The sequence below is a fragment of the Vulpes lagopus genome, chromosome 7 (genome assembly GCF_018345385.1).
Source record: "Vulpes lagopus strain Blue_001 chromosome 7, ASM1834538v1, whole genome shotgun sequence".
Lineage (NCBI taxonomy): Eukaryota > Metazoa > Chordata > Mammalia > Carnivora > Canidae > Vulpes > Vulpes lagopus.
This window is the reverse complement of record NC_054830.1, coordinates 56279472-56294810: the sequence shown is the minus strand read 5'-3', so window position 1 is coordinate 56294810 and position 15339 is coordinate 56279472. Positions and strand designations below refer to the sequence as shown.

The window sequence follows — 15339 nt, the reverse complement described above, 5'->3', positions numbered from 1 at the left end:
GTAGGGATTGATGAAAGACTAGTTCATTTCCACTAAAGTCCTAGAACATCTATGCTTCCCTTATCCTTCTTCACTTATTTTTTTTCTCTTTTATTAAGTCCTTTGTTCTTCTAAACACATTCCATCACCTTCCCTCCTTTTCCTGCTATCCCTCTCCTATGTGGGAAAGGATGAGACTGGGACAAGGAGGCTGACCAGCTGGTAAACTGATAAATATTCCAGTATTCTTTACTTTATCCCATGCACATTGATGACTAACTGACAAAAACATAGGGAAGATGATGGGTACCAAAAAGATGGCAAAGAAAAAGCAGGAGATACAGGCTGAGAGCAAATCAAGCATTTGAATAGCTTTTTTTTTTTTTTTTTTTTTGCTAAAGGGAAGCCATTATCTCTTGGCTGCCTGCACAGCATGGAGCAAAATAATTAATGCAGTCAAATATTAATAGTTTTATAATTTTAAGAACATTATGCAACATAATTTATGACTACCTCAGTTCTGAGACTCATAATTATAATTAAGTTTTTCCTCTGGAAATACATTTGTTACTTGGTTATAACCATATGCTGTGTCTTAGGCCCAGAAGAGACAGTATCTAAACTGGGCTAGATTGCCTAGGATAGATGTATAACTCCTGGGAGGGAAGGGCTGATCTCCTAATTATATTAAAGTTGGAAGTAGTCGAAAGTGTGATAAAAGTGATTCATCAGTTGAACAAAAATGAGATTTCCACCTAATGTGGAGCCACAGCTACACTAGATGTGGGTTTTGATAAATCATATGGGGAAAGCCACCTTAGTGACAGCCTTTAGAGCTTACACTTATTGGCATGAACAAATGTCTCCTAGATGAATGAAAGGAGGGAGATGCTAAGTGATGCATAAGATTTGGGTAGGTGACAGAGAAAAAAGAGTACACCTAGGAAGGGAGATGGTGTGAAGTGGCAGGGGAAAAAATGAGGAGGGAGAAAGCTCAAGCAGAGGCTTGGAGGTAAGAATGAATGTAGTAAGAATAGAGAATAACAGGATAGTGAATAAATGAACCTACCAGGTGTAGGGAGCTGCAGGAGACAGAGTTTATAGATAAACTGGCAGCCAAGTTACAAAGGTCTATGGTGGAGAACCAAAAGAACAATAGTAAGTACTGAGAAACTATGCAAAAGCAACATGATTAAAGAATGTTTGGAAGTATTGGTGAGGTGAGGATTAAATAACAGATCAAAGGTAAGGAAAGATTGGAAATGGAGACAGCAGTCGAGAAGGCTTTTGTAGTAGCTTAGAATCTAGTTTCTGGATATTCAGAACTGAGGACCGGATTCATAATCACTCAAATAAATGCCACCATGTTGTCAGATTCAGTCCAAAAGAGACCATATTCCCAACATTTGTTCCTTAATCCCCAAATATGCTTAGAAGCTTTGAAATGAAATGAGGTTTAGTTTTCAGGTATTTTTGTGGTAGCCTTAGTTCAGATTTTGTTCTTCATTGTATGTATAATTGGAATTGGGGCAAATACCATATAGAACCCCCAAGACCTTATCAGTTTTGAGGATTCACCCAGAGGATTATAGTCATTTGTTAGTTGTCTTAGCAAAATTCCAGTCTGCTTTTGGGATTCGAAGTATGCCCTACTGTGATGGGGATCATTGCCAATTATTACAATAACCCCTCTTCCTGATTCCTGTAATAGGTTTAATTTCTTACTATCTCCTAGTTACTCTAGAGGCTATGCCAAAATAACAGCCTCTGAAATATCCTTCACCATGGAAGTAGAGTGGTAAAGTGGGGAAGGTACCAACTTTGGAGTTACTTAGATTTGGATTGAAATCTTGTTTCCACCATTTACTACCTGCATGTCGTTGGTATAGTAAATCTTTTTTTTTTTTTTTTTTTTTTTTTTTTTTTTGGCTAATATTAAAATTGGAATGCCTACCTCTTAGAGTTAGGGTTAAATAGAACAAAGTATGTAAAATCCCTACAGTGTAAGTGTTCAGACATTTTAACTACTGTTTTTTGAGCCCCTTTGTGGTACAGACACTTTGCTGAATTCTTTGCATAAAGAAATGTATTTAATGGTCATAAGAAACTGATAAAATATTAACTCTTTTGTATGGAAGACTAGATATCTAGTCTGATCCTCCCACTGAAAATCCAAAAACAAACAAAAGATGTTGGGAATACATTTTTAAGACTTCTCTGAAAAGCATCTAAGATGTGTTATGGCAGTAGAAATTTAGCAGGCCAAAAGCTAAGTGAAAGCAGGAGGATCCAACTATGAAGAAGTGAATGAGTTGACATCCTCTCCCCAAAAAGCAACCATAAAACTGGACAGATTTTTCAAAAACAACCATTTCAGGTCTCTAGAAACCAACCAAAAACAACAAATTGAGAAGAATTAGCTTCTCAAAACTGCTGAACTTGAAGTCCTCAAGCAATCCTTGGCATTCTTTCCTGAGCTGCTCCAGTTGATCCAGCATAGGAGTTCTAGCAGGGTGGGCTAGCTGTGAAAACCAGCATCTTTGTTTGTCAAAGGGGGCTGACAAGTTTCAGAGTGAAGGATGGGAAACCCACATTCACAGTGACAAATGGGAAAAGCCTGCATGTCTCCTAACCTGAGCTTTTAGTCCTGCTTGGGACAGCAGCAGACAGGAGAATTAGCCAGAAATTTAATAGGAACCTGGAAATGAGAGTCCTAGTGGGGCTTGATAAATTCTCCACATATCCCCGGAGACTAGTGAAGCTGTACAGACATGGAGCCCATAAGAGGATATAAGCTCTTTACACAATCCGGGGTAGCTGGAAGTCTGAGCACATTGCAGAGCTCTGAGAAGGTTAGGCAAAAGGTAAAAGTCATGGTAGACTTAAAAACTTGCCTGAGCTTTGAGTGTGCTCCCAACCTACACTTAGACCCACCGAACAAGGCTGGAAGCCTTACTAGTGTTTGAGTACAAACAACTAGTCATTGACTAGACCTGAACCATGAAGAAATAAGAGTAACCCTATGCTAAAGAGAGAGAAAGAGAGAATTTTAAAAAATGGAGCAGTGACAGAAGCAAACCACAGGAGAGGCATATTAAATCTAAGCAAATCACTGAAAAACAACAGCAACAATAACAAAAAAGAAAAAATACCGTAGGGGAAAAAACAAAATCAAAATTAAAAGTTGCACCGGATCAGCTGTATTATTTTAAATGTCTAGTGCCAACAAAAATTTATAATACATGTAAAGGAAAATAAACAGGGAAGTGTAACACATGCTGGGGTGGAGACAGGGAAGCATTCAATAAAATCTGTCTTTGAGGGGCTCCAAATGTTGGATTTAACAGGCATAAACATCAAAGTAGCTATTAAATACATGTTCATAGAATGAATAAAAATCATTTTTGAAGAATTTTTAAAGAATTAAAATAAAATGACAGTGACTCCCCAGTGCTATCAATAAATAGAAATTATCTAAAAGAACCAAATGGTAGGAAATATCAGAAAGGGAGACAGAACATGGAAGACTCTTAACTCTGGGAAACGAACTAGGCGTGGTGGAAGGGGAGGAGGGCGGGGGATGGGGGTGACTGGGTGGCGGGCACTGAGGGGGGCACTTGACGAGATGAGCACTGGGTGTTATTTTGTATGTTGGCAAATTGAACACCAATAAAAAATAAATTTATTATTAAAAAATAATAAAACTAAAATAAAATAAAAATAAAAATAAATAAAAAATAAAAAAATAAAAAATAAAAGAACCAAATGAAAATTCTAAAGTTGTAAAGTATAAATAACCCAAATGCAAAATGTACATAATGAGTTGAAAAACAGATTTCAATTGTTGGAAGAAAGAATCAGTGATCTTGAAATAGATCAATGGAAAGTATTAATCTGAAGATGAGCGGGAGAAAATTGGAGAAAAATTAGCAAAGCCTCAGAGGCAATATGAAATATCATCAAGCCTACCAATATAGGGATGATTCCCAAAAGAATACGGAAAGGAACAGAATTTTTTTCAAATAATAATGGTCAAAAATGTCTCAGACTTGATGGAAAAACTTTAATCTACATATCCAAGAAGTTCATCAAACTCCCAAGTAAAATAAGTTTATGGAGATCCTCACCTAAGCACACTATAAACTAGTCATTGAAACACATCATGGACAAAAAATTAAAAGCAGCAAGAAAAAAAATGACATCATATATAGAGAGGAACAATAATATGCTCAACAGGTAACTTATCAGAAACAGGCAAGAAGGCATTGGAATAATATATTCAAAATGCTGCAAGGAAAAATACACAACCAAAAATGTTTCTGTGTCCATCTTCTATGTTCAGCAAAACTATCTTTTTAAAATGAAAGTGCAGCAAAGACATTCTCAGATATATAAAGACCAAAGTAATTTATGGCTAGCAGACTTACAAGAAGTACTAAAGAAATACTGAAATCGGGCAGCCCCCGTGGCGCAGTGGTTTAGCGCCGCCTGCAGCCCAGGGCATCATCTTGGAGACCCTGGATCAAGTCCCACGTCAGGCTCTCTGTATGGTGCCTACTTCTCCCTCTGCCTCTCTCTGTCTCTATGAATAAATAAACAAAATCTTTAAATAAAAAATAAAAAGAAATACTGAAATCCTTTAGGTTAAAAAGAAATATACCAGAGTACCTCTAATCCACAAGAAGAAATTAAAATCAGTGGAAATGACAAACATATGGATAAATATAAAAGACTTCATACATATTTCTATTTTTTCATCTCAATTTCTTTAAATGATATAAGAGCAGATAAAATAATAATTATGGAACTATGTTGGATTTATTAAATATGTAGATACAGTACATATAATGGTACCAAAATTAGAGGGAGAGGAACAAGAGACATATTGGAACAATGTTGCTAAATTTTAATAAAATTAAGGCAGTATTAACCTGCAGTAGATTGTGATAAAGTAACATGCATATTAGAATTTCTAGAGCAACTACTAAGAAAATTCAAATAATTTAAAAATCAAAAGAATTAAAATGGTACACTTAGAAAATGATAAACACAAAAGAAGACAGTGAAGGAGGAACAGAGGAACAAAAATAGTATGAAACAGAAAACAAATAGTAAGATAGCAATTACAAATCCAACTATATTTTTAAAAATTACATTAAATGGGAATGGACCAAATACTGCCATCAAAAGGCAGAGATTTCAGACTAAGAAAATAAGACCAAGTATATGCTGTCTATAAGAGACATACTTCATATTCAAATACATAAATAAATTGAACGTTTTATATTGTTTTATAGAAAAAGACCTACCATGCAAATTAACTTTAAGAGAATTGAAAGTAGTCTATCATTATCCTACAAAATAGACTTTAAGGAAAGAACTATTACTATAAAGAAATTTTGTAATAAAATGATCAATACACCAGGAATATATATACATATAATATATATACATATATTATACACACACACACACACACATATTTCACATCCAACAACAGAGATCTAAAAAACAGGAGACAACAACTAAAATGAGAAATAGAAAATCACCATTGGAGATTTGTATCTCACCTTCAATAATTGAACAACAAGACAGAAAATCAGTGAATAACACTATCAACCAACTTATATGTGACATTTATAGTACACACATATAATAGCAAAATACACATTCTTTTCAAATGTACATGAAACATTTCTCCAGGATTAATCATATGCCAGGTCATAAAACAAGTCTGAATAGATTTTTTAAAAAGGATTTTATATATTCATTTGAGAGAGTACAAGCAGAGAGAGGGAAGGAGGAAGAGTGATAATCAGACTCCCCACTGAGCAGGGAGCCTGATGCATGGCTTGATCCTGGGACTCCAGGGTCATTACCTGAGCCAAAGGCAGATGCCCAATTACTGAGCCACCCAGGCACCCCCAACAGATTTTTTAAATTGGTGTTATTAAAACTATATTTTCTGACCATAAAATTATTAAATCATAAATCAAAGAAAAAGGAAATCCTCAAATATATGGGAATTAAATAGCATACTTCTAAATAACCTTTGAGTAAAAAAAAAATCACAAAAAAATACTTTGAATTGAATAAAAACTATAGGTCTATATCCCTCATGACCACAGATTCAAAAATCTTTAGGAAACAATTGGCAAATTGAATCTAGCAACATAAAAAAATGCTTATGTGTCATAAAAAATCCTTAAGACACAATAAACAAACTGAATCCAGCAACATAAAAAATGATTATATGCCATGGCCAAGTGGGATTTATCCCTGAAATGCAGGAATGCAACATTGATTGGTTCAATATCCAAAATAGAGTAATTTACCATACTAGTAAAGTACAAAAACCAAATGATCACCTCAAAAGATGTAGAAAAAGCATTTGACAAAATTCAACCCACATTCTTGATAAAAATCTCAACAAATTAGGAATAGAAGGGTATTTCTTCAACTTGTTAAAAAATGTCTATGAAAAACCTACAGCTAACATGATACTTGATGGCAATCTTTCTACCTAAAATTAGGAACAGGAAAGGATGCTTAGTCTTGTTCCTCCTATTCAACATTGAAGCAGAGGTTCCAACCCACGCTATAAAGCAAGAAAAAGAAGTGAAAGTTATATGGATTAGAAAGGAAGAATTCTAAAGTCCTTATTCACAGATTATATATTCTTGGGTGTAGAAAATCCTAATGAAGCTCCAAGAAGTAAATAAATAAAAAAGACTACCAGAGCTAATAATTAATTTTAGCCAAGATCACAAGCTAAAGAGATCACGGGATATGAGATCAGTATACAAAAAATTAATTTTATTTCTATGAACTAGCAATGAACACTCCAAAAATGAAATTGAGAAAACAGTTCCATTCCAATAGTATCAAAAAGAAGAAGAGGAGCACCTGGGTGACTCAGTTAAGCATCCAACTCTATCTCAGCTCAAGTCTTTATCTTAGAATCACAGTTCAAGCCCTGCATTGGGCTCCACTCTGGGCATGAAGCCTACTTAAGGAGAAATATATAAATACATTTAACTCCCAAACTGTGAGAATTATATGCAGAAAACTATAAAACACTCCCGAGAGTTAAAGATCTAAATAAATGGAGATATATTCCTTGATTATGTATTCAAAGACTCAGTGTGGTTAGGATAGCAAATGTCCCCAAATTGAGCTATATATTCAATACAACCCTTATATTGCAGCATTGTTTTTATTTCTATTTTTATGTTTTGAGTCTTAAATCTTTTAAAAATTTTTAAAATTCCAGTATAGTTATAATGTTATATTAGTTTCAAGTGTACAATATAGTGATTCACCAATTCTCAACAAGATGAGTATACTTACTCTTAATCCCCTTCACCTATTTCACCCATCCCTCCACCCCCCTCCCCTCTAGTAACCATGTTTGTTCTCTATAATTAAAAGTCTGTTTGAGGGGTTGTCTCTTTTTTTTTCCTTTGTCTATTTTCTTAAAATCCATGTATGGGTGAAATCATATGGTATTTGTCTTTCTCTGACTTATTTTCCTTAACATTATACTCTATAACTTGTTGCAAATGGCAAGATTTCCTTTTAATGGCTGAATAATATTCCATTGCATATATATATATATATATATATATATATATATATATATACCCATTCATCCATCAGTAGACACTTTGGGCTGTTTCCATAATTTGGGTATTGCAAATGGCAAGATTTCCTTTTTATGGCTGAATAATATTCCATTGCATATATATATATATATATATATATATATATATATATCCATCCATCAGTAGACACTTTGGGCTGTTTCCATAATTTGGGTATTGTAAATAACCAACATTGGTTTTTTTTTAATTGACAAGTTGATTCTAAAATTATGTGAAAACATAAGGGATGTAGAATAACCAATTTTGAAAAAGAAGAAAGTTTGATGATTTAATTTCTTTTAAAAACCTATTGTAGAGCTATAGTAATTCAGATATATTGGTTTTGGCTTAAGGACAGGCAGCTAAATCAATAGAACAGAAATGAGAGTCTAGTAATACATTTTTATATTTATAATCAATTGGTCTTTGACAAAGGTGTCAAGGCAATTCAGTGGGGAAAGATGAACTTTTCAGCAAATATGCCAAGACAATTAGATATCTATATGCAACCAATTTTTAGCCCATTACCTCACACCACAGCAAAAAATTTTTAATTTTAAAAAAAGGAAAAAAAAACCCACAAAAATCTCAATATGGATCCCAGACTTAAGAGAACATAGGAGAGAATGTAGTGACTTTGGATTAGCAAAGATAGGAAACTAAAAGCATGATCCATAGAGGAAAAGTGTTGGATTGGATTTTATTAAAATTTTTTAAATTTTGCACTTCAAAGGGCAACATTAAGAAAAAGAAAAAGACATGCCAGAAACTGGGAGAAAATATTTACAAATCATATATCTGATAAAAGATTTGTATTCAGGAGGTGCCTGGGTGGCTCAGTTGGTTGAATGTCCAATTCTTGGTTTTGGCTCATGTCATGATCTCACAGTTGTGGGATCAAGCCCCACATCAGGCTCTGCACTCAGTGTGGAGTCTGCCTCAGATTCTTTCTCCCTCTCCCTCAACCCCTCCCCACTTGCTCTATCTCAAATAAATAAATAAAATACTAAAAAAAAATATATTTGTAAGGGTGCCTGGGTGGCTCAGTCAGTTAAGCATCTGACCCCAGCACCTTGGGAACGAGCCCCACATCGGGCTCCCCGCTTAGCAGGGAGTCTACTTCTCCCTCCCTCTACTCTTGTGTGCTCTCTCTCTCTCCCCCGCCCAAATAAAATCTTTTATAAATATATTTGTATTTAGAATATAAGTAACCTGTAAATAATTTTGGCAACTCAATAAGAAAACATTCCAGTTTAAGATGAACAAAAGGGTTGAATAGACATTTCATGTAAGAAGAGGTATGCCTATCTGGTAAGCACATGAAAAGATGATTTCTCATCAAAAACCATACAAGCAAATAGACAGTGAAAAAACATTTTTAAAGTGTTAAAAGAACTGTCAGCTTGGAATTGTATGGAATGAAAATATTTTTCAGAAGTGGAAACAAAATACTTTCAAGAAAACTAAAATACATGGGAATAGATTTACTTTACAAGAATTTATTCTAGCAAGTATCAAGTAGATTTACCCAAAAGAATTGTTTAAGGAAGTTTCTCAGTCAGAGGGAAATGATGACAGAAGGAATGTGGGAACATGAGGAATGAAATAAAACCAATAGAAATGGTAAATATCTGGATAAGTATAATATAAAATTCTTTTCCTTTTAGGTTCATTAGAATGCCTTTAGTGATTGAAAGTAAAAAAAAAAAAATTTCTGATGGGGTTTTCAATGTGTAATGTATGAGACATATTTATATAGCATGAAGAGGGAAGAGTAACAAGACTTAGAAGGTGGCAAGTTTTCTGCATTCCACTTACAGTGGCAAAATATTGATTCTAGATAGACTATGAAATGCTCAGTGATTTGTTAATCCCCAAACCAACCACTGGAAGAACTATAGTTAGGGATATAGCCAAATTACAATGAATACATTAAAATAGAAAACTAAAAAATGTTCAAGTAATCCAAGAGTAGACAAGGGGAAAAAAAAAGAATTACAGCAAAGAGCAGAGGGAATAAACAGAATACAGACAATAAAATGATAGACCTTATTTCAGCCGTAAAAATACTTACCTTAAATGCAAATGGTATAATGATACCAATCAGAAGACAGAAACTGTCAGGATGGATTAAAAATAGAATGATCTAATAATATGCTGCCTACAAGAAATCCACTACAACTATAATGATGTAGATAATTTGAGAGTAAAAGGATACGGAAAAAAAGTATATGATGCAAAATTAATGAAGCGAAAGCTGGAGTGGCTATATTCATGTCAGAGTAAACTTCAGTGGAAGGAAAATTACCAGGGACAAAGAAGGAGATTACATAATGATAAAATGATTGATTTATCAAGAAGACATAAAACAGTAAATATGTATGCATGTAACAATAGAACTTCCAAATACATGAAGGAAAAACTGACAGAACTGAAATAGACAACAAAGATTTATTTCAACATTCCTCTCTCAGTAATAAACAGATACTTAACTATACAGAATAAACTGGTGGTTACCAGAAGGGAGGCGGGGGCTTGGGTTAAATAGGTGATGGGGACTGAGGAGTGCACTTGTCTTGATAAGCACCAGGTGTTGTATGGAACTGTTGAATCACTATTATTATATACCTCAAACTAATATTACATGTATGTTAACTAGAATTTAAATAAAAACTAAAAAAAAAGAAAGTATGTTGAGCTGAATGAAAATATATAAAAGGGATGCTTGGGTGGCCCAGCAGTTGAGTGTTTTGCCTTTGGCTCAGGGCGTGATCCCAGAGTCCCAGGATTGAGTCCCACATCAGGCTCCCTGCACGGAGGCTGCTTCTCCCTATGCCTTTGCCTCTGCCTCTGTGTGTGTGTGTGTGTGTGTGTGTGTGTGTGTGTGTGCCTCATGAATAAATAAGTAACATCTTTAAAAAAAAAGAAATGTATAAAAAATTATAGAATGCTGCAGAAGTAGTGCTTGGAAGTTAGTTTGTAGCATTGAGTGTTTACATTAAAAAAGAAGAAAGGTCTCAAATCTCTAAACACTCACCTTAGGAAATTAGAAAAAAAAGAGCAACGTAAATCCAAATCAAGCAGAAGGAAAGAAATAAGAGAAGAAAACAATGAAATTGAAAGCAAATAAATAAATATAGAGACAATGAAACCAAAGCTGTTTCTTTGAAAAGGTCAATACAATTGATAAACTTCTAGCAAGAGTGACAAAAAGAGAAATGAGGTGCAAACTACCAATATCAGAAATGAGAAAAGGCATGTCACTACAGTCTCCACAGACATTAAAAGGGTAATAGAGCAGTGCTACTAACAACTCTACACACATATATTCAACAACTTTAATGAAATGGACGAATTCCTTAAAAACCACAAACTATATAAAGCCACTCAAGATGAAATCAGTAACTCAAAACTATTAAATGCATTGAATTTTTAGTTTATAACACTCCAAAAAAAAATAAGGTGTCAGACTTAGAAGTTTTCACTGGTAAATTTAATCAAACACTTAAGAAAGAAATAACTCCAATTCTGTGACTTCTTTCAGAACAAATAGGAGGAAACACTCAACAACTCATTTTATAAGGCAGCATTACCTAATCTGAAACCAAGATTGTACAGAAAAAGAAAAATACAGACCAATATCCCTCATGAACATAGACACAAAATCCTTGGGGTGTCTGAGTGGATCAGTCGGTGAAGCATCTGCCTTTATAGCTCAGGTCATGATCCCAGGGTCCCGGGGTGGAGCCCCATGTGGGGGGGACGGTGTTCCTGGCTCAGCAGGGAACCTGCTTCTCCCTCTCCTCCCTCACCCTGCTCATTCTCTTTCTCTCTCTCTTTCAAATAAATAAATAAATAAATAAAATCTTAAAAAGAAATCCTCAAGAAAGTATTGGCAAGTTCAACCCAGCAATATATAAAAAGAATAACACGCCACAACTAAAAATGAGTTTTATCCTGGGAATGCAAAATTGGTTCAATATTCGTAAATTAATCAGTGTAATCTACCATATTAAGTATATAGAAGAAACCACATAATCACATCAATTAATACAGAAAAATCACTTGAAAAAATATAACACCCATTCATGATTAGAAACTCCCAGCAAACTAGGAAGAAAAGGAACTTCCTCAACTTCTCAGTCTGTTAAAGGGGACCTGTGAAAAAGTTACAGTTAACATTATTTTTTTTGAGATTTTTATTTATTCATGAGAGATACACAGAGAGAAAGAGAGGCAGAGACACAGGCAGAGGGAGAAGCAGGCTCCATGCAAGGAGCCTGATGCAGGACTCGATCCCGAGACTCCAGAATCACGCCCTGGGCCAAAGGCAGGTGCTAAACCGCTGAGCCACCCAGGGATCCCCCAAGTTAAAATTATTCTTAATGGAAAAATTGAAAGCTTTTCTCCTAAGTTCATGCATAAGATAAGGATGTCCACTATGATATTCAACATCATACTAGGAATCTTAATGCAATAAGGAAAGAAAAAGAAACAAAAGTTAGGCAAAAGAAAAATAAAATTCTATTTTCAAATGACATCTACATAGAATTATCTGTGCAGAAAATCTCAAAGAATCTATTTTTTAAATTCTTAGAATTAATGACTTTAGTGTTGCCAAAGAATACAAAAGGTCCATCTTATTGCTATGCAATAGCAAAGTACAAAAAATTAAAACTATTTGCAATTGCTCCAATGAAAATGAAGTATTTATATATAAATCTAACAAAACATGTACAAGACCAAAATGATAAAATTATAAAATACTGATGAAATCAAAGAGGATTGGAAGACTCAAACTAGGAAAATGTCATTTCTCTCCAAATTGATCTATAAACTTAATGTGATGCCAATCAAAATGCCAAGAATTCTTTTGTAGCTATAGACAATCTGGTCTAAGATTTATATGGGAAGACAAACTAGAGTAGCTAAAACCATTTTGGAAAAGAATAAAGTTGAAAGAATCATACTGATGGTAAGGTTTTCTATAAAGCTAAAAAGACTGTGTGGCATTTACACAAAGATGATAGGTCGATCAATCGATCTATGGAATGGAATACAGAGTCCAAATCAAAACCACAATGAGATGCCACCTCATACCAGTCAGAATGCCTAAAATTAACAAGTCAGGATATGACAGATGTTGGCATCGATGCAGGGAAAGTGGAACCCCCTTACATTGTTGGTAGGAATGCAAACTCATGCAGCCACTCAGGAAAATGGTATGGAGGTTCCTCAAGAAATTAAAAATAGAGCTGCCCTATGACCCAGCAATTACACTACTAGGTATTTATGCAAAGGATGCAAACATAGTGACTCCAAGGAGCACAGACACCTCACTGTTTATAGCAGCAATGTTCACAATAGTCAAAGTAGGAAAGAGCCCAGGTGTCCATCAACAGATGAATGGATAAGACGTGATATGTGTGTATGTGTACATATATTGGAATATTACTCAGCCCTCAGAAAGGATGAAATCTTACCATTTGCAACAACATGGACAAACTAAAAGGTATTAGGCTAAATGAAGTAAGTCAATCAGAGAAAGACAAATACGATTTTTCACTCATTCACTCATATTTAAGAAATAAAACAAATGAACATAGGGGAAGGGAGGGAAAAATAAAATAGGAAGAAATCAGAGAAGAAGACAAACCATAAGAGACTCTTAACTCTAGGAAACAAACTGAGGGTTACTGGATGGGAGGTGGGGGGGCATGGGGTAACTGAGTAATGAGCATTAAGGAGGGCACGTAATGGAATGAGCACTGGGTGTTATATGCAAATGATCAATTGCTGACCTCTACCTCTGAAACTAATAATACATTATATGTTAATTGGTTTTAGATAAGTAAAGAATAAGGAAGTGTCTTTAATATATCTGTTAGTGTAAGACTGCTGGTAATGGATTCTCTTAACTTTTGACTGTCTGCAAGTGGCTTTATTTTGTCTTCGTTTTTGAAGCAAATTTTTTGCTGGTTATAGAATTCTAGGTTGGTAGCATATTTTCCTTTTAGCACTTTAAATATGACAGTCTGTTGCATCTGACTTTCATAGTTTCTGTTTAAAAACCCATAGCCTGGGATCCCTGGGTGGCGCAGCGGTTTGGCGCCTGCCTTTGGCCCGGGGCGCGATCCTGGAGACCCGGGATCGAATCCCACGTCGGGCTCCCGGTGCATGGAGCCTGCTTCTCCCTCCGCCTGTGTCTCTGCCTCTCTCTCTCTCTCTCTCTGTGACTATCATAAATAGATAAAAAATTAAAAAAATAAAAATAAAAAAAATAAAAATAAAAACCCATAGCCTTATTGTGGGTCCTTTGAAGGTAATGTGTCCTTTCTTTCTGGCTTTCCTTTAAGACTTTCTCTTCACCTTTGTTTTCAGCAATTTCAATAAGATCTGCTTAAGTGTGATTTTTTTAAAAAGATTTTATTTATTTATTCCTGAGAGACACACACAGAAAGAGAGAGAGAGAGAGAGGTAGAGACATAGCAGAGGGAGAAGCTCGCTGCAAGAAGCCTGATGTGGAACTTGACCCCGGGATCATGCCCTGAGCCAAAGGCAGACACAACTTCTGAGCCACTCAGGAGTCCCAAGTGTGATATCTTTGGTTTTGTTCTGTTTGGTGTTCACTGAGCTTTTGGAATTTATAGATTGATGTTTTCATCAGTATGGGGGAAGTCTTCAGCTGTTATCTTGTTGAATGTTGCTTCTACTTTATTCTCTCCCTTCTTTCCTTCTGTGAGACTCTAATTAGCTATATGTTAGACCTTTAGATGTAGGACATGATCTTATCTTGACTCTCCTCTCATATGTTTTTCTTCCTATACTTCAGATTGAATATTTTTTACTGAGCTATCTTCAGATTCACTTATTCCATCTTCTGTGTCCAAACTGCTGTTAACTACCCCATCAGTTCTAATTTTCAGATGTGATTTTTTTTTTTGTTTCCAGAACATGCACTGTATTTTTTTTTCATGGATTCCAATTCTTTGGTGAATTTCTCTAATTTTTTTTTTCATTCCTTTTTGTCCATCTTTTCCTCTATTTTATCCCATTAATCAGTTATTTTATTGGTCCGCTAATTCCAATATTTGGATAATTGATGAGTCTGCTTCTATTAATGTTTTCTTCCTAGTCCTATTTCCCTGCCTACTCACATGTCTAGTAGTTTTTCATTATATGCTGAACAATGGGAAAGCACCAAAAAGGTTCCCAGTGCTGTCCTTCCACCAGAGAAGATTCTGCCTTTTATTGGTAAGACAGAGCAAGGGACTAGTCACTTCAATCCAGTCAAAGGTTGAGCTGGGCCAGGGCTGGGTAACACTCAATATACCTGTTGTTTGTCCCTGTTCCCTGGTCATGGTTCTTTTAGGCTTTGGACTGAGAACTTCATGGATCTCATGCCCTCTCTCCTGAAAGACTGTGGGGATTCAGTTCTTCCCTTCAGATTATTTTTAGCTTTGCTCATTAGCTTTCCTGAACAGCTTCAAAACTTGACAATATCTCAAAAGAGAGACCTCTCTTGGTTTGTGGCAGGACCCCTCACTTTAGTCAGTTTTGGCCTTCTACATGCCATGAAACTCTGGGAGATTTTCCTCTGACCATTAAAACTATTTGGCCCAGAATCCCAAATTGCCTCGATAACTCAGCATTTTTGAGTAAGAAACTGACCACAGGTGGGAAGTTCCTCTTTGCAGATCCTCTAGTTTTCAGTCTG

General features: G+C 35.2%; 1 protein-coding gene and 1 long non-coding RNA gene across 3 annotated transcripts in view; one reads left to right on the top strand and one right to left on the bottom strand.

Annotated features, from left to right (window-relative positions):
* KBTBD12 (kelch repeat and BTB domain containing 12) overlaps positions 1–15339 on the top strand; it is a 75352-nt gene that overhangs the window by 17899 nt on the left and 42114 nt on the right. The gene's annotated exons all lie outside the window — the stretch shown is intronic.
* Positions 1–15339, bottom strand: part of LOC121494617 — a 71334-nt gene that overhangs the window by 42635 nt on the left and 13360 nt on the right. The gene's annotated exons all lie outside the window — the stretch shown is intronic.